This window comes from Psammomys obesus, unplaced genomic scaffold (assembly GCF_907164565.1).
Source record: "Psammomys obesus unplaced genomic scaffold, mPsaObe1.curated_primary_1811, whole genome shotgun sequence".
Taxonomy (NCBI): Eukaryota; Metazoa; Chordata; class Mammalia; order Rodentia; family Muridae; genus Psammomys; species Psammomys obesus.
The window spans coordinates 2,409,325-2,430,470 of record NW_026596430.1 but is presented as its reverse complement, the minus strand read 5'-3'; positions in this window follow the sequence as shown (position 1 = coordinate 2,430,470).

Genomic DNA, 21,146 nt, shown 5'->3' with positions numbered 1-21,146 from the left:
TCCCCCTTTTCATTTCTGATTTTGTTGATTTGGGTGGTGTCTCTCTGTCTGCCTTTTAGTTAGCTTGGCTAAGGGTTTGTCGATCTTTAACTGTTTCTATGCCATTCGATATTCCTCTGTTGAGAATTCTCTGTTTAGCTCTGTTCCCCATTTTTTAAGTGGATTACTTGGTTTGCTGCTTTTCAGCTTCTTTAGTTCTCTATATATACTCAATATTAGTCCTCTGTCAGATAAAGGGTTAGTGAGGATTCCTTCCCAATCTGTAGGCAGTCGTTTTGTTTTGATGACTGTGTCCTTTGCTTTAGAGAAGCTTTTCAGTTTCATGAGGTCCCATTTATTGATTGTTGCTCTTACAGCCTGTGCTGTTGATGTTCTGTTCAGGAAGTTGTCTCCTGTGCCAATGAGTTCTAGGGTATTCCCCACTTTTTCTTCTAACAGATTTAGAGTATCTGGTTTTATGTTGAGGTCTTTGATCCACTTGGACTTTAGTTTTGTGCAGGGTGATAAATATAGATCTATTTTCATTTTTCTGCATGTGGACATTCAGTTGGACCAGCACCATTTCTTGAAGATGCTGTCTTTTTTCCATTGAATGGTTTTGGCTTCTTTGTCAAAAATCAAGAATTCATAGGTGTGTGGGTTTATTTCTGGGTCTTCTATGTGGTTCCATTGATCCTGCTTTCTGTTTTTATGCCAATACCATGCAGTTTTTATTACTATTGCTCTGTAGTACAACTTAAGATTGGAAATGGAGATACCTCCAGATGATCTGTTGTTGTACAGGATTGTTTTGGAGATTCTGGGTTTTTTGTTTCTTCATATGAAGCTGAGAATCTTTTTTTCAAGGTCTATAAAGAATTGAGTTGGTATTTTGATGGGAATTGCACTGAATCTGTAGATTGCTTTTGGCAGGATGGCCATTTTCACAATGTTAATCCTACCAATCCATGAGCACGGGAGATCTTTCCATCTTCTGTGATCTTCTTCAGTTTCTTTCTTCAGAGACTTGAAGTTTTTCTCAAACAGGTTGTTCACTTGCTTGGTTAGTGTCACCCCAAGGTATTTTATGTTATTAGTGGCTATTATGAAGGGTGTTGTTTCCCTAATTTCTTTCTCGGCCCTTTTGTCTTTTGTATTCAGGAGGGCTTCTGATTTTTTTGAGTTGATTTTGTATCCTGCCATTTTGCTAAAGGTGTTTATTAGCTGGAGGAGTTCTCTGGTTGAATTTTTGGGGCCGCTCATATATATTATCATATCATCTGCGAAAAGTGACACTTTGACCTCTTCCTTTCCGATTTGTATCCCCTTGATCTCCCTTAGTTGTCTTATTGCTCTGGCTAGGACTTCCAGTACTATGTTGAAGAGGTAGGGAGAGAGTGGGCAGCCTTGTCTTGTCCCTGATTTCAGTGGGATTGATTTAAGTTTCTCTCCATTGAGTTTGATGTTGGCTATAGGCTTGCTGTATATTGCCTTTACTATGTTTAGATATGTGCGTTGTATTCCTGATCTCTCCAAGACTTTAAACATGAATGGGTGTTGGACATTGTCAAATGCTTTTTCAGTATCTAAGGAGATGATCATGTGGTTTTTCTCCTTCAGTTATTTTATGTGGTGGATAACATTGATGGATTTCCATATATTGAACCACCCTTGCATGCCTGGGATGAAGCCTACTTGGTCGTGGTGGGTGATATCTTCAATTCGGATTGCAAGTATTCTCTTGTGTATTTTTGGGTCAATGTTCATAAGAGAGATAGGTCTGAAGTTCTCTTTTTTTGTTGGGTCTTTGTGTGCTTTAGGTATTAGGGTGACTGTTGCTTCATAGAATGAGTTTGGTAATGTACCTTCTGTTTCTATTTTGTGGAATAGTTTGAGGAGAATTGGTGTGAGCACTTCTTTGAAGGTCTGGTAGAATTCTGCGCTGAAACCATCTGGCCCAGGGCTCTTTTTGGAGGGGAGACTGTGAATGACTGCTTCATTTTCCTTGGGGGATATAGGGCTGTTCAGTCTTTCTACCTGATCTTGACTTAATGTTGGAAGATGGAATCTATCAAGAAAAATGTCCATTTTACTTAGGTTTTCAAATTTTGTGGCATATAGGCTTTTGTAGTATGACCTAATGATTGTTTGAATTTCCTCAGTGTCTGTAGTTATGTCACCCTTTTCATCTCTGATTTTGTTGATTTGGATAGATTCTCTCTGCTTTTTAGTTAGTTTGGCTAAGGTTTTGTCTATCTTGTTGATTTTCTCAAAGAACCAGCTTTTTGTTTCATTGATTCTTTGAATAGTTTTATTTGTTTCTAATTGATTGATTTCAGCCCTGAGTTTGATTATTTCCAGCCTTCTGCTCCTCTTGGGTGTATCTGCTTCTTTTTTTTCTAGGGTTTTCAGTTGGTCCATTAAGTTGTTTGTATGTGATGTTACAAATTTCTTCTTGCAGGCACTTAGTGCTATAAATTTTCCCCTGAGCATTGCTTTCAATGTGTCCCATAAATTTGGGTATGTTGTGCCTTCATTTTCATTGAATTCTAGGAAGTCTTTAATTTCTTTCTTTATTTCTTCCTTAACCCAGCTGTCATTGAGTAACAAGTTGTTCAGTTTCCATGTGTGTGTAGGCTGTTTGTTATTTCTGTTGTTGTTATTTCTGAGTTCCAGCTTAAGTCCATGGTGGTCCGATAGAGTACAAGGGATTATTTCAATCTTTTTTGTCTGTTGTGGCTTGCTTTATGACCAACTATATGGTTTATTTTGGAGAAGGTTCCATGCGGTGCTGAAAAGAAGGTATACTCTTTTGAGTTTGGATGAAAAGATCTGTAGACGTCTATTAGGTCCATTTGATTTAGGGTCTCTGTAAGTGTTTTTATTTCTCTATTTGTTTTCCGTCTAGTTGATCTGTCCCTTGGTGAGAGTGGAGTGTTGAAGTCTCCCACTATTAGGGTTTTAGGATCAATGTGTGATTTAAGCTTTAATATTGTTTCATTTATGAATGTAGGTGCTCTTATGTTTGGGGCATAGATATTCAAGATTGTGATGTCCTCTTGGTGGAGTTTTCCTTTGATGAGAATATAGTGGCCCTCCTTATCTTTTTTTATTAACTTGGGTTGAAAGTCTATTTTATTAGATATTACGATGGCTACTCCCGCTTGTTTTCTGGAACCATTTGCTTGAAAGACATTTTTCCAGCCCTTTACTCTGAGGTGGTGTTTATCTTTGTTGCGTAGGTGTGTTTCTTGGATGCAACAGAATGATGGATCCTGTTTCTGAAACCATTCTGTTAGTCTGTGATTTTTATTTGGGAGTTGAGTCCGTTGATGTTGATAGAAACTAGTGACCAACAATTGTTACTTACTTTAGATGTGGGTTTGGTGGTGTCACTGAGTTTCATTGCTCGTATTCTTTTGGGTTTTTTTTGTTGTGTAGTTATCTATTTTCTCTGTTTCTTTAGATGTAGTTGTTTTCTTTGGTTTGGAGTTTCCCTTCTAGTAACTTCTGTAGAGCTGGGTTACTATGTAGATATTTTTTTAAATTTGGTTTTGGCTTGGAATATTTTGAATTCTCCATCTATGTTGATTGAAAGTTTTGCTGGGTATAGTAGTCTGGGTTGGAATCTGTGGTCCCTTAAGGACTGCATGATTTCTGTCCAGGCGCTTCTGGCTTTCATAGTTTCTGTTGAGAAATCTGGTGTGATTCTGATAGGTCTACCTTCATATATTACTTGGCCTTTTTACCTTGCTGCTTTTAGAATTTTTTCTTTGTTTTGTAGGTTCAGTGTTTTGACTATGATGTGACATGAAGAATTTCTTTTCTGGTCTAGTCTACTTGGTGTTCTGTGGGCCTCTTGTATGTTTATGGCCATCTCCTTCTTTAAGTTGGGAAAGTTTTCTTCTATAATTTTCTTGAAAATATTTTCCGGACCTTTGAGCCTGATGTCTTCTTTTTCTTCTACTCTTATTATTCTTAGGTTTTGTCTTTTCATGGTGTCCTTGATTTCTTGGATGTTTTGTGTTTGGAACTTTTCTGATTTTATTTTTTCTTTGAGAGACTTGTCAATTTCCGCAAGTGTATCTTCGGCTCCTGAGATTCTTTCTTCCATCTCTTGTATTCTGTTGGTGATGCTTACCTTTGTAGTTCCCGATATTTTCTCTATGTTCTCCAGCTCCTGGTTTTTCTCTATTTGTGTTTTCTTTATTGATTCTAATTCTGTTTTCATGTCTTGCACCATTTCCTTCATCTGTTTGAATGTGGAGTCCCTCTTTTCAATGATAGCTTCTATTTTTTTGTCTGTTTCCTCTCTATGTATCACTAATTCTGCCTCTACCTCTTTGGCTATAATTGCCTGTATTTCTATGAGAGCTTTGTTTATTTCTTCTTTATTTGCCTTCATTTGTGTGGACATTTCTTTGAGAGCTGTGTGCATTTATTCTCTGTTTGCCTCAATTTTCGTGGTCATTCCTCTGAGAGTATGATTTGTTTCCTCTTGTTTAGTCTTGATTTCTTTGGCTATTTCTCTGAGGGCTTTGTTCATTTCATCTTTATGGGCCTCTAATAGCTGGAGAAACATAGTTTTGAGGTCGTTTTCTTGTATATCTAGTGAATTGAAGTGTCCATTGTTTTGTGGGGTTTCTGGTGAGGTCATTATGTCCTGATTTTTGTTGGGAGTGTTCTTACGTCTGCCTCTAGCCATCTGGTTATTTATAAGCCTCACTGTTTGTTCCTCGAGAGTGTAGTTTGGGCTATGATCCTCTCTTTCTGTTTTCTGGACTGTTTTTTTCAGGAAGATGAGAGAGGTTTACTGGTTTGGGAGTGTGCACTGTGGTTTCAGTTTTGCCTAAGTAAGGAATGTGATGCTGGTGCTATTCGTCTGCACTTTTAGCGGGCACAGTGTGCATGGGCGGATTCTCTGACTATTGCAGTGGCCTGCAAGCCACTATTATGCAGTTCTGACTGAGATCCAGGGATTGTTTCCCTGGATTACCCTGGTGGACCCGCAAGGCGGAGGCTTCAATGTTGGAGTCGCTATCCCAAGAATCCCTATGATGCCCACATTAGGGGTGTGGGTGGCAGGGATCTCGTCTGGTTGCTTCTGTGGAGAGGCCCTGGGTCTGGGGCAAACTCTCCCTAGAAGGCTCACTCACTCTCTTGCAGGACCAGTTGGAATGCACAGGGGTTCCCCTTGCTACAACTCTCTGATTTGGTCCTGCTGCGGAAGTGCACGGGTAGGCTAGCAGTCAGCTCTGTGACACTGTGGCTGCAGGGCTGTGTGCTGCCTCTTTGTTCTTTCCCTCTGCCAGGATGGGTTATGTTGACTGGTCCCTGGGTAGCTTGGGAAAGAGTTAGGTTGAGTGTACTCAATCCCAGATCCCAGGCCCAGTTCTCTCTGCCAGAAGCAGCCTGGTGGTAGAATCTATGTTTCCTGATTCTGAGCGAGTACCAGATAGGGTCGAGTGTCCTCAGATCCAGAGCTTGGGTTTCTCTGCTAGGGGCCGCTGGGTGAGCTGGAGAGAGGGTGCTGTGTCTTTGGCAGGCTGCCTCTCTGTCCTTCCCCTCTGACCTTCCCCTCTGCTAGGGCAAGCTTATGGAGGTGCTCTCAGGGGAGTGCCAGCAGGGGTTGGGGCTTCTCAGTCAGATCCTGAGCCAGCGTTTCTCTGCCAGGTGTGTGTGTGGGGTGCTGGTGATAGAACTTGCTGCTAGACCTTACTGCGCTTTTCCCAGGAGGATCTCAGGACGTGTAGAATGACCACAGTCTCAGATCCTGAGCTGTAGTTTGTTTGCTAGGAGCAGCAGGCAGCACTGGAGTTCTGGCACTCTGAAGCCGCTGTGTGCTTCTTTATCATTCTGCTCTGCTGTGGCAGGGTTATGGCGGCGTTTGGGGGAGTGACCGAAAGGATTGGGTTTTCTCACCCCGATCTCGGGTTGGGGTACAGACAATGTGGTCTGTGGCAGATTCTGCTGGCCGCCTTTTGCCTCCTCCCAAGAGGGAGTAGGGATTTTGTGCTGGGCGCACAGCTGCTCTCCATGCACGGCGGGAGCTCAGTTGTGATGGCAGCAGGTACCTGTGGTCGGAGAGACCTTCCAGGGAAAGACTGGGTGACTGGTGATCAATCTTGCAACTTTCCTTCCCCATGGATTTTTTTTTGCGACTGGGACTCAGTCTCAGACACCCTTGTCCCCACCGATCAGCCTGGGAAAGTGATTGGGACATGCAGGCTTGCAGCACCAGCCCGGAGACCCAAAGCCCTCATTAGCTGGGTTCTCTTCCGGGTTCTGGCTGTGAGGCCCAAGAGTGGACCTGACTGATTCCCATGCTGTGGGAGCCTCCCCTCACCTGGGAAACATGATAGCTGTTGTTTTAGGGCCCAGAGTTCAGTCTCCTGGTCGCTGCACGGAGTGTGTTGTCCTGCTTCTCAGACAAGGTGTTCTCCTGGCGCCACCATCTTGGCCCTCCTAAATAATATTCGATCTTTAAGGAGATAATGGCACCAAACAATGTAATTTCAACATTTGGGAGTCCCAGAAAAGAAGATGAGGAGTCTGAGGACAGTCAGTGCTTTATAATGAAACACTGTACAAATAAAACAACAAAATAAAAATCTAACTTTAGAAAAAAGTTCTATATCTTAGTGGAACATTCTTAAATAGGATTTTATATTAATTTCAGAAAGTTTAATAATGGCAGGTGAACTGGATGATAATGGTGCATTTCTTTAATCTCATCACTCTGGTAGGTGGATCTCTGAGTTCAAGGCTACTGTAGTCTACAGAGTGAGTACTAGGGCAGCGAAACTACTACGCAGTACTACGTACTACGTAAGTACTACTACGTAACTACTACGAAAGTACTACGCAGAGAAACCCTGTCTCAAACAAACAAACAAACAAAGAAACAAAAGACCGGCAGGTGGGGACTATATTTTTTACTGAACACCATGCATAACAATCTTTGTTGATTATAACTTATTTAACATTAAATAAACATTTTACTTAAATATAATGTATTCCTAAAATATTTCTAAGAATTAATTTTACGGTGGTTATAATGATTAAATTATGATTCTTGTTAAATCTTCTTGAACCTTTTTTGTTTCTCTCTGTACACACACACACACACACACACACACACACACCCTATAACATTCTCAGGACATTGACTGGGCTGTTATCTGAGGATCATATATGTATAAAAGAGAAAAAAAAAACTTTTCATAGGCGCACAGGCATCTTATAAGTTTAATTAAAACACCAAATGAAAATATTTTCAATTTAAATTATATTGTTAAATGTGAAATATTCCTGTAATTATTTCAAAAGGTGATTACTTTCTTGCCTCCAGTTAAAATTGCTTTCTTCAACAAATTCAATATATTTTAATGTAAATTATTATTCTGAATATTTTACTGAATTATAGCGTATAATTTCTCAGTACTTTTCAACTCATTCCTTTCAGATACAGCATGAAAATTAATCTAAATAAACATTGTAATGGCATCAAAAGTTTTTTCCTAGCAGGAATATTGACCTACATTTATAATTTCAGCACTATAGGAGGATAGAACAAGAGGACGTTTTAAAATTTTAGAGTAGCCTGAGTTACAAAATTGAAACTTTGTCTAGACAAACAAACAGACAGAAAGTCCAAATGGACACAAAACAAAACAAAAAAGACAAAACCAGAAAAAAAGCAAGCAAGCATCTTTAAAATATGAGTTAATCCAATGTGTAATTATAGAATCCCAAATTATTATTGCATCATCATAAAAGTTTTACAGTTACTCTAAAATTGTGCGTATATAATATATGCAGTTGTCTGTTGTGAAAAGTTCAGTTTGGATTGTTACATGTTTTAAGCTAATTTGGGTGCAATTATGAGTTTCGTGTGGCCTGTGTCAGTTCCAAATACTGTTTTAGTCCAAAGGTTTCTTAATTAGGTCTGAGCTAGTTTCTGTCTCTCATAATCCTCAGTTTCACCCAACCAATTATCTTGACTCAAATGTAGGACACTATAACCTGCATTTACAATGGTATAAATAAAAATGTCAAATGTTCTTGTTCACCAGAAATTTATCCCAGACTTCCTTTGATGTCATATGCTAAATCAAGGATCATTAGAATTTAAGTAACTTATTTTCTGTTTGCAACAGCTGCCAATCCTTGGAAAATTTGGACAACATTGCTGTTAAATTTTCTTTCTTTACTCAAACCAATAGCCAAGACCTGCCTCTATTTTTGAACATTGCTAGCAATTGGTCCCTTAGGGAATCTACATCACATGCTAATCACATTGGCACTGGAAATAATCTGTATAAAATGTGGTCCATTAGCACCTCAGATGAAGTTAGGAAAGGCACTATTATCTTGTCCATTTATACCCTAGAAATGGTGAAGTGATTTCTTATCTCAAATCAGTTTTGATGGGAATTCATGAAAATATTTTATCATCTAATAAGCTACTAACATTATTTTCATGACACCCATACTTTAAGGCTTTTTTTTTTTAAAAAAATTCCTTCTCTTCCTGGCTTATAAGTCACTTTTGTCTTATATGAATGATGAATTTCTTTAAGATTCCATCTAAGGGGAGATGAGGAAGGGAGGGTGGGATTGGGAGGGAATGAGGGAGCGGGACATGGCTGGGATACAGAGTTAATAAAATGTAACTGATAAGAAAAAATAAAATTAAATTTAAAAAAAGGAAAAAAAAAAGATTCCATCTAAGAAAGCATAGCTATGAAACAATAGTTTTTCTTACAAAGCTTCTACAAAATAGCTACTCCTTTTTATCCAACTTTTAAATAATTAAAAAATCATTTTATTTAGAGTGTTTTGCCTTTATGTATGCATATGTGCAGTGTATGTATGCCTTGTGCCTTCAGAGGCCAGAAGAGAGTTTCAGGTTGTTAACCATTACATGGGTGCTAGAATTCAAAACCAGGTTCTATGACAGAGTTAATGGCTGAGACTCTCTTATCAGAATTTTGGGGAGCCCCTTCATTATCACCAGATAATATAGGAACAACTGGGGTACCTATCTTAGGATTCATAGTTATATTAATAAAATAATTAAAAAATGGTCTCAAATAGAAACTTTTATTAGTGTTTTTAAAAATATTAAAGCAAAACAAAACAAAAAGACAAGGCAGACAAAATGCAAATTTTAGCAACTGTCCAGAGAAGAATATAGGAAAGAAATGAAAGTCATGCTGTTTAATTTGTTATGGAGGGCAGCCATGTGGCAGAGAAGGGGACAACATAAAAAGAATAATCCCCCAAATGATTGGGAAAGACAAGAGTCAAGGGAAGCAGATGAAGAAGAAGAAGAAGAAGAAGAAGAAGAAGAAGAAGAAGAAGAAGAGAAAAAGGAGAAATTATGCCTTTCTGAGTAATTCAGAAAGGTGAGCAGACTTTGGAAATCTCGTGGTTATGGTCCTGTAAAATACTATGCTAGGACTGGATATTTTGGAAAAATAAATTACAGCATCTCATTAAAAGTCTAGTATTTCTGTCTGTCATTTTAGGGCTTGAGGGAAATTTGTCATCCCTAAGGAGATCCCTTGGGCAGGTAATTGGCTATCAAGTCTCCATCTGGGCTAGAGATTATATTCTCTTGACTGGAAAATTTTCTCAAAAGGGCCTTGATTACTATTATAGCATCTTGATATGTTTAAATGAGTTTATTTTCTAATGTGCAATTCACTTCCTTGTGAGATAGGACTACATATTTAGATTTTTAAATGCATAACTATAATGAAAGTATATTAATAGACTAACCAAGTGTCAAATGTATATATATTCTTTAAATAAATTGTACTTATTATTTTTCTTACATAAAATGCCAGATGATATTTAGTGTTATAAATATAATTTAGGATTTTATATTGTGACACCAAATAAATAAATCTTGATTTTTTTATTTTGTCCTATTTTTACCTCACTTAGTATTCTAGCAAACACTGAAAATACTCCTTTCTTATTTATTTTGTTACCTTACAAATTCTCAATGGAGAATTTCTGGGTTTTGTTTTGTTTCTTTGTTTCTAAATGATTTTCACAGAGCCTGTGTATTCAGTTTTGCTAATGAATAGTAATTATATTTATTTATAACCATAGTATAATTTAAGATAATCTACATTTAAGTATTTCATTTTATCAATATCACTTAGTCCATTCTTACTTTTTTCAGAATTTACAGAGCATGAATTATAGCTTTGAGCTCAACGAGAAGGTGTAAATAGCAATAGCTCAATTTTGCAACAGAATAAACCATTTAAAATATCTACAAACACGAGAAGATAAATGATGAAGATAGAATAATGAGAATGGTTGTCATCCAAGTAGAGATAAAATTAGAGGGGCACAAGGGGTTCCTTGAAGGCAACAGAGTAGTTCTCATTCTGGGCCAATATAATTTGGAAGGTTAGGATATGAGAAAATCAACAACCGCTAAAGCCACTCCAGGCCAATGAATTCTAGGTACTCTATCTCATGAACTTGAAAAATAACATAAAGTCTCAAAGGGAATTTTCCTATGGGTGAGAGCTCAAGTGAAAGCAAGCAGGAATTCAAGCGGCAGTCACCAAGGGTCCCTTCCTAGGCATTAAGAAGGCTTTACTCTGTGCGGGAGGAAGACCCCTAGAGACCCACCCACTGTCATGCCATGTATTGTGCAGGGGAAAGATGCCCAGAGGCCTGTCTGCCACTCACGGCAGGGATGGGCCTTAGACATACAGAGGCCCACCTGCCAACACACCAATGGTGCTGCATGCAGAAGATATTCATAGACCCACCCACCTCCATGCCACACAGCAGGCTCTAAACACCTAGAGGCCCTCTTGCCACCACAGCATGCACAATGCCAGCAGAGGAGGTTACTCAGAGGCCTGCCAGCTTCATTCCTCCCCAACCAGCCACCCCAGTGGTAATCTCCACAATGTGCACTATGTAGTGGACAAATGGAAGAGAAAGAGAAGCAGAACAATTTGAGCATTATGGAGAGAGATGGAACTGGAGACACAAGGGTGGAAAGAAATAACCTGCTGTGAGCAGCCATCCCTACTACCTGAAGCCACAGTGAAGGCTGTGGTTTATATCACCACTAGCAACCATGGGCAACATCCCTGCTCTGAGCAGTCACCTGGGACCACATGGATGTCCAAGGGCTCTGCAGAGCTGGCCCCACTCCTCACTGGCTGTGACACCCTGAAGAGCTGACCCTACCTCTCACTGAAGCCAGCATTCAGGAGAGCAGGCCCTGCACCTCACCTAAGCAGTACCGTAGAGCTAGTAGGGGCCATGGGTGAGCTGGCCTGGAGGACGGTAGTGTAGGAAAGCCAGCTCTCACTGCCACTCATCTGCCGTGAGGTAGAATGACCCTCAGGGTGATGCCCACACCCCTCACCCTTCACCACCTCCAGTACTTGGGAGAGCTGCTCCAGAAGAGCATGTCCTGAAAGCGTGAGAGCAGGACTGCAGTTCCAGCTCCTCACTCTCCAAAGAGTAGGGAGAGCGGGTCTTGCTCCTTACCTTGTTAACACAGTGAATTCGGCCCTGAGGACAAAGGCATGGGTGAGTCAACCCCAAAGGTTTGAGAGCAGGAGAGTTGTCCCAGTCCCTCACAGGCTGAAGCACTTAAGAGAGTAGGTTTCATGCCTCAGCTCAGCAGTACAGTAGAGATGACGCTGGAGGCATGGGTGCCGGTGAGCAGGACTGGAGAGTATGAGAGAGGGAGAGCTGACCCTGCCACCTGCCTGTGAGTGGCTGGGACAACTCTCCTCTCACACCCTCAGGGCTGACACATCCAGACCTTTGCCCTAAGGGCTAACTTCACTGTGCTGCCAAGGTAAGGTGTAAGGCCCATTCTCCCTAGTGCTTTTGCCAGTGAGGAGCCTGACAAGCTCTCCTGCTCTCATGCCTTCAAGGCCAGCTCTTCTGGGGCAGACCTGGAGGGGACAGCAGCTCCACAAGACCAACAGAGCCAAAACAAAAAACAAAAAACAAAAAAAACCAACAACAACAACAACAAAAAACAAAACAACACAAAAACCTGGGCCCAGGAGGCCTGCAAAGACCAATGCTCTAACCAAGGACCATGCATGGAGAGGACATAGACACCCTGCTCAGACATAGCCCAGGAAAGCTCAGTCTCAGTGTGTATTACCAAGTAACTGGAGCAGGGGCAGTCTCTGATATGTACTCAATGGCCGGCTCTTCAACCCCCTACTCCTAGGGGTTGGGGTAGAGCCTTGCCAGGCCACAGAGGAAAACAATGCAGCTAGTCCTAATGAGATCTGATAAGCTAGGGTCAGATAGTAGGGTAAGAGGACTTCCCCTATCAGTGGCCTAGGGGAGGGTCATAGGGGGAGAAGAGGGAGGGAGGGTGGAACTGGAAGGAGATGAGGAAGGGGGCTACAGCCAGGATACAAAGTGAATAAATTGTAATAAACAAACAAACAAATAAAATGGTGCAAGTATGGGAAAGCTGGCAGGATGTCCAAGTCAGCTACCCTCTGGCCCAGATCCAGGTCATTGAGTTGGACCTATATTGTCTGTCAATGAACTGTTGGAGCATGTGAAAGGACTGGTCCTGTGGATCCAAAGTTCTAGGATCTTCATAACACAGGGCAACAACAGGAAAACAGCAAGGAGTATGGGTAAGGATCCAGTCTTGATGGTGTGAGAGAAGGCAGAGACTTTGAAGCAGACCAATGACTTATTGCAATGAATATTTGCACATGAAGAGGAAGGTGTGTGGGCAGAGGGGTAAACTGTGGTGTGCTCTGTGACATACTACAGCTTCCAAGACAAGATGTTTTCTATGTTTTGTTTTGTTTATTCTGTTTTGTTTGTTTATTCTATTTTGGGAGGGTGGTTACAAGGGGACAGGGAGACAAGTGGGACTGAGGTGCATGATGTGAAACTCACAAAGAATCAAGAAAAAGGTGGAAAAAATGGATTTACAGGGTTTAAGGCATGAGGGTGAAGTGGTCAATCCAGTTATCCCACCTCAGTGTTCGTGTGCATCCCCAACCCAGTGTCTAGATAGGATAGATTGGAGTTTGGGGTACAGCTTCCAGGTCTAGTGAACTATCTGCTCACACAGAGGGTCCAGGAAGCTGTTTATTAACTTGCAGTGTAAAAGAAGAAAGACACAAACAAGAAATCAGAACTTAAGCCACTCCTTTCCTACTCCTCTTCTTCTTCTTCTTCTTCTTCTTCTTCTTCTTCTTCTTCTTCTTCTTCTTCTTCTTCTTCTTCTTCTTAAGTTTCTGGCCTCTGGCTTGATCAGAACCACTGATAGAACAAAGGATGCTTTTGATTTCTAACAAGGACAGAACAGGTTAACAAGGAAAAGAAGCAGAACTGCTTGTTTTCAAGCTCCCAGACAAGAACTACCTGACTAATTTGTTTTTCTGCTCTCAATAGAATTAATATTCTGAGGTGGCTATTAGTAAGCAAAACTGTCACACATTGATGAAATAATAAAGGTCATCTCGGTAAACATATATTTATCTATTATTGAACCACAAATATTTATAATATGTGAACAAATGACAAAATAAAACAAATAAATAATAGTTTCCTGTTTAAAGCAACATTTTAATATGAAATTTAGAAACTACATAATCAGAAAGCATCAACTTATTTTCATTCAGTTTATACACAGACAAAACCTAGGATAGCCTATCTACTCCACACTGTAGTTAGAATTTGCAACTGTGTAAACTGAAGTTCAAATAGCCTATTTCTGTTTAAATTACAAAATCTTTAACTCGGGCATTGATATTTGAGAATGCGCACAAAGGCTTGATGGCTGAGGGAACACTGCTGGCTGTTCAGCCATTAAGAGCACATCCTATTTTTACAAGGTGTGGTTCCTAGCACCCACATCACTGGCTCGCAACCTCCTGTATCTCCAGCTGCAAAGATCTGAGGCTTTCTTCTAGCTACCACTGGCGTGAAGTCATATGAACAACACTGCACCCCCCCCCCACACACACACACAGTTAAAATGAAATTAATATCACTTTAAAACAGACTCTATTTAAAGGTTGTGTTGTCAATAAGGAAGCATCAAATATTTGTTTGGGACATTAATGTCCCAATTTTACTAGCAAAATTTTACTAGCAAAGGTATAATCCTCTGTCTTTTATAGGGCTTCAGTTCAGCAATTTCTACACCTGGGGTTCTGATGAAGTGGGATCAGTTGCTCAAAGACAGTATAAAAAATTGTTTTATCCCCAAGCTTATGATCTCTGCTCCTGCTGTGATTTTTCTATGCTAGGGTTTCATTTCATCAACAGTATAGAGTGATGGCTAATTTTATATGTCACCTAGGCTGGACTCTGTAATGCCCACTAGCTGGTAAAACATTATCTCTTTGTCTGTAAAAGGATTTTCCAAAAAGATTGGAATTTGACACAGGAGAGTCAATAAAAACATCACTCCTCTTAAAAGTGGATGGTCACCATTCAATCCCTTAACCTCTGAGTAGAACAAAAGGAAAGCCAGAGGAAAAAATCACTTTCTGAACTGGGGCATCCATCTTTCTTGAGAAATGAGCAGTCTTGATTCTCAGCTTTTCAGACTTAATTCCAGATTTATGCTTTCAGCGTACCATGATATTATCCTCAAGTTATACTACTGGCTTGAAGAAAACAGATCATGAATTCTTGATCTCCATAATCCTGTGAACATATCCCATTGTAAATATCCATATATAAGTGTACAGACAGATAGAATATAAATACAGAGATAATTGCCCAGACACACATGTTTATACAGAAATATATAAAGATTAGGCTTAGTTATCTGTACATGAATATTAATTATAAAAATTTGTGAAATGAAGATGATTAAAGATTGCTATATAATTATCTTTACTTATCAATATACCACATACCAAACTTATATATACATGTGGATATATATATATATATATATATATATATATGTATGTGTGTGTGTATACACAGTCTCATATATATATATATGAGTCTCATATATATATATATATATATATATGAAAACAGAACCATTTCTCTTTCTCTGGAAAACCCTAAAATGGGAGATCATACATGGCCTGGTATCTGATTCCTCCAATAATGGCCCCAGCACACGCTTCCCCTGTGTCCCTTAGTTTGCTCATTTGAGTTTAGCATGCTGACTTTTAATCACAAAAAGCTGTACTGTCAACATCTCAGTGTGAAGTGTGACACATATGTTTACAGAGTAACCATAGATCTTGAACCAGGTAAATCCAAAAATCTCCTCTTCAAGAAAGACTAGAAGATGTTTCTACTGAATTCAGAATATGTCTCATAGGAATAAGGACTAATATGCACTGCTTTATGCTATATGCTATTTGCTGTGTACGCCTTATCCTGAATAAACTATATGTCCGTATCCTCTCTGCAGGTAGGTAAACTGTACCTCTGAGAGGCTGAGTGATGTGTCAGTTAGTTGCTGACAGAACACTGATTTAAACTAAGGTCGATCTCCCTCCTAATTTTCCCCATACCTTATGTTACCCTGCCAGGAGTCAAGGAGAATTTACTTAGTCAGGAGATTGCTTCCAAAATGAGCTGTTGTGGTTCAGCAGGCCCCACGGACCTAGAGGCATGTGTAATAGAAGATTCTTTGTGAACCACTGCAAATTTTCCAAACAATTCCCTAAGCTCTGAAAAAGTGATCATTCAACTACTCTTTGTGTGTGTGTGTGTGTGTGTGTGTGTGTGTGTGTGTGTGTGTTTACTGACAGATTCTTAAATATTTGAAACCAAAATAAAAATAGGAGATTACTAGGTTCAAGAAAAAAAAGAAGAAGAAATTGCTACTGTATCAAATAATTCAGGAAGCTCAGTGTGTCCTATTCCCCTGGTTTCCTCAGCCAAAGAGCTCAGGGTAACTGCCGTATGTAATTCTGCATACTTTAAGTCTTGCAAATCCATTTAACCAGTCAGTATAGATCAGGAATAAATTTCGGATAAAGAAAAGTAGTGAAAGGCTAGCTTTAAGGGGCAGCTGAAGAGGTAGATTGACATGAGGATGACTACCAGGTCGGCCAAGAAAATGGAAGGTAACATACCTTATCAAGTTTGGTGTCTTGAAGAGTTCTGGTTTAAAAGGGGTGCATGAATGAAAAATATTGAAAATGGCAAGGTCAGTGTAAAATACAATTATGAATATAGAAAAATTACTATGGTTTATAGGGGCAGCCTTTAAGTAGTAGGCAAAATATCAGTGTGTCATCAGAGTTTTAATCACTGACAAATACTGAAGACACCTAATTGAAAGAAGGGACGGTTTGTTTGGGCTCAGGGTGTCAGTCCATGATTCCATTTGGGGGAGGGCTACAGAGGGTGTGGCCAAGGAAAGCCCTTCACTTTCTGGTGTTCAAGAATCAAAGAGAACAAGCTAATTAGAAGCCTAGGGAAGAGATACTCAAAAGCCTGTCTCTGTCGGCTATAGATAAGCCGAACCTGCTAAAGTTTTCAGTACCTCCACCAAATAGAGCCACGAGTTAACACTGGAGCCTATGGGGTAAATTTCATATTTAAATCAGATCAGTCAGATCACTAAGATAATAAAACTACTGTTAAGCTACTGGAATATCTGCCAGCAGTAAGATAATGCCACCTCTTTTTTCCTGACTTAGTCCTACTCAAGACACAGTAACATGCTTTGACATGCACTATCAAACTTGTTATATTCACTCAGTGTCCTTGAAGCTGCTTTTGTACCTGAACAGTAATGAACACCATTACAACTGGTCTAAGAACTGACCTTCATGTTACTGAGATTTATTCTTGTACTAGCTTACTTCCTGACACATGCTTGTAAATCAACACCATTTGATGCCTAGAAGTATATTTCCATTTCTAAAACCTGAATCTCTTCCCAAACTGGGAATTGATAACTTAAAAGAAAAGTAAGCCAATGCATAAGAGGAGTCCAATTGGTTGTTCTCACTGTTTCCAACATGAGTAATGAATCAGTTAAATCCTTTACTGTCTCAAGAAACCACCATCTGTTCCTGCCTTTAATGGATGTAAGAGATGTTTCAAGAATTTCCAATGGGAAATCTCGCTGGTGTTCATGGAAACCAGCTGGTAGATTAGTGGGGCGGCCAAGCAGATGGTATCAGAGCAATTCGGCATCTTGGGCAGCTGCTTTCTAACCTGGAAAAGTGACCAAATCCTTCCCCACCCGAATAACATATATGCCAGCACACCTCAAACTCCCAGTATTTTTAATATCAAAAAGTGTTCAATCTGGAAAAGGGATGTGGCAATTGGGGAATGAATGAAACAGTAGGTGCCAAGCATTTTCCAAAATTCAGTATTACTACAGAGGGTGAATTATAGAGCAGGACACAGAGGGCACAGGCATGTCTGGGAAAAGCAAACCCAACTTTATCAGGTAACCAGAAACTTAAGATGGAAAGTTTGACTTGTTCCTTCTTTTCTTTTCCTTCTGATGTTCATTCTCCTTGCCTTTCTGGACAGGAATTGAGCATTTTAAGCAAGAGTCCTCCCTCTTGATTAGTTTTTTTAGGTGTACAGATTTTAGTAGGTTTATCCTATATTATATGTCTATATGAGTGAGTATATACCATGTGCATCTTTCTGCTTCTGGGATTCCTCACTCAGGATGATATTTTCCAGATCCCACCATTTACCTGTAAATTTCATGATTTCCTTGTTTTTTTATTGCTGAGTAATATTCCATTGTGTAGCTGTACCACCATTTCTGTATTCATTCCTCCACTGAGGGCATCTTGGCTGTTTCCAGCTTCTGGCTATTACAAATGAAGCTGCTACAAACATGGTTGAGCAAATGTCCTTATTGTGTACTTGAGCCTCTTTTGATATATGCTTAGGAGTGGTATAGCTGGATCTTGAGGAAGCGCTATTTCTAGTTGTCTGAGAAAGTGCCAGATTGCTTTTCAGAGTGGTTATACAAGTTTACATTCCCACACAGAGGACCTCTGAAAGGCTTTGCCCTACAGACTATCAATGCAGATGCTGAGACTTATGGGCAACCTTTGGGCAGAGTGCAGAGAATCTTAGGAAAGAAGTGAGAAACAGTAAGATTTGGAGAGAACAGGAACTCCACAAGGAGAGCAACAGAACCAAAAAATCTGAGCACAGGGGTCTTTCCTGAGACTGATACTCCAACCAAGGATTATGCATGGAGATAACCTAAGACCCCTGCACAGATGTAGCCCATGGCAGTTCAGTATCCAAATGGGTTCCATTGTAATAGGAACAGGGACTGCCTCTGACATGAACTGATTGTTAATGAGACCTAATTGACTAGGATCAGAAGGAAGGAAAAGAAGACCTCCCCTATCAGTGGACATGGGAAGGGGCATGCATGCAGAGGGTGGAGGAAGGGAGGGATTGGGACGGGAGGAAGGAGGGAACCAGAAGGGGGATACAAAATAAATAAAGTGTAATTAATAAAGAATAAATGAAAAAGAAAAAAGATGGAAAGTTTCTACCATACTAGAGTTATTTTGATAAAGTGAAAATCATGAATTTGACTTAAGTATAAGAAAATCCCACTTTTATAGGAATTTCTAGCTTTTCAAACTAATTTTACATGCATTATGCATGTGTGTGTGAGTGTAATGTATATATCTATACGTATGTACATGTTCATGTGTGTGAATGTGGGTACGTGTGTGCTATTTTGTCCATGTCACAATCAAAAAGAATCGTTGAGTGTCATCTGTACCTTGAACATTGTTTGAGAAGATTCTGCCCTTCACCTGTGTTCAACAGCTAGCTGGTCCAAAAGCTCATGGGGATTCTCCTGTCTCTACTGTACCACATAAGTACTGGGATTATAGTTATGTACTAAGTTCTCATGTGCTTTACAAAGGTTCTATGTATCTGAACTCTAAAGTTCATGTTTGCTCAGTATGTGCCTTACACACAGAGCTGTCTACCTAACCTAGAAGCTTTAGTATTTGAATATGTGATCTATGCTATTTTTACTTTGTGTCATTTATTGCCTCTGCAGTGTAAGTAGGGCACATTTTTTAAACTCACTATTGGTTATAAATAAAGATTTCAAAAAAAAACTATGCATAAATCCCTATGATATCTTTAGCATGTCTTTGTCATTTTTTATCTCAGAGTTAATTATGAAATAAAGTTAGGATACATTTGATTTACTATGTAGGTTATTCCCCTTGTTATGTCATGTCATTTTCAATGTGTGTCTGACTCTTGGATGTCATGATTATTACATGGAATCATGACCTTTCTCTTCCTGTTTCTTTCACAGATATGCATGATAAACCACACATAACACAGAACAATAATTTCCCAAGTTATGGGATTCAATATGAATAAAAACCCAAACCTTGTTCTTATTAATCTTACTTTCTAGAATCTAGAATAAGAACAGGTTAAATAATTGATCTCATAATGAGTGAATCATTCCAATGATGGTATTATGGTAAACCTTGTGTAGCCTTAAATTTGGTTGTAATATGGGCCAAAGAAGTTGGGGTTTCTGTTTTACTGGATGATATAATAGTATACATAAGTGACCCCCAAAAATCTACCAGAGAACTCCTTCAGCTTATAAATACCTTCAGCAAAGCACCTGGATACCTAATTAACTAAAAAAAAAAAAAAAAAAAAAAAAAAAAAAAAAAAAAGGAAGCCCTCTTATATACAAAAGATAAACAGGCTGATAAAGAAATTAGGGAAACAATACTTTCACAATAGCCACAAATAACATAAAGTTCCTTGGTGTGACTTTAAACAAGCAAGAGAAAGACCTGTATGAAAAAAAATCTTCATATCTCTAAAGAAAGAAATTGAAGAAGATAGCAGAAGATGGAAAGACAGGTGGTCCAAGATGGAAGCGACCAGTGTGCACCTTACCTGAGTGGGACAGTATCCGAAACTCTGAAATCTGGAGGGACAACTGAAGCCAGAACATCCACATTAAGGCTTCCTGGGCAAGAGCAGACAACACATGAGCTGAAACAGTTTGGATCCAGGTCACTCATGGACATCTCCAGGGACTGAGAATGGTAAATATTCAAATCCCCTGAACTTTCCCTTTCCCAAGCATGGGTCTCCTTGTTCAGAGGAGGTGGGAAGCAGTGACCTCTGCCCCAGAACGGGCCTCCCTGCTGGGCTGAGGCCTCAGTGGTTGCCCCAAGCACTGGCATTCTGCACTGTGACTGAAAAGGTACAGGCAGACCTCCCAGGGCTACAGCTGAGGCAGGGCAGTGGCTGCCCCAAGCAGGAATCTCCCTGCTTTGTGACTGACACTGCAGACACAGCTACCCCAAGTACAGGCCTTCCTGCCCAGTGGCCAAACAATAGACACCACCGAACTGACAGATCTCCTACACTTCCATCTGCCCCTGTTGGCCCAAATCTGAGAGAGGAGAACAAGGGGAACCCCTGTGTTTTTGGATTAGGCCTGTGAGCAAGTGAGTGTGCCTTCCAGTGAGTGCTTGCAGAGACCCACATCCAGGGTCCTTCTAAGCTAGCAGCCAGACATCATATCATTCCTACTCACACCTCCACTGTGGGCAACATAGGGATCCTTAGGACAGCATTCTCAGCATTGAAGCCCCTGTTCTGTGGGTCTACCAGTGAAATCCAGGTAAATAATTTCTGGTGCACTGACAGATCTGACTACCAGAAGGACAGTACGACAGGCCTATAGACCACTGAAGTATTCAGGGCACATCTGTATGCTCATTGTGCCTGCAAACAGGGCTAAGACCTGCAACCACTACCACACTTAAGCTCCAATCCACCAGGCATTTACACCCTCTAGCACTCTCTCCCTCAAGGCACGGTGCCACACACTTGACCACGTTTTCGCATAGGTGCCTGTGACATTCCTTCTTTAGCTACAGCTGAAATACTGATATCCACTGTCAAAACTGTGGATCTCTCTCATCTTCCAGAAAAATACTGCAGACACCAAAGACAGATGGACCCAGTCTGAAATACAGACTCAAGGAACAAATAGCGAAGGTTACAGATAAACAGATGGATAGAGGTTGGCATAAGAATACATCCAACAAAAATCAGGACATCATGGCTTCACCAGCAACGCCCCCCCCACCCTCATCAATGGATATTTTAATTCATCGGAAACAGGAAAATTA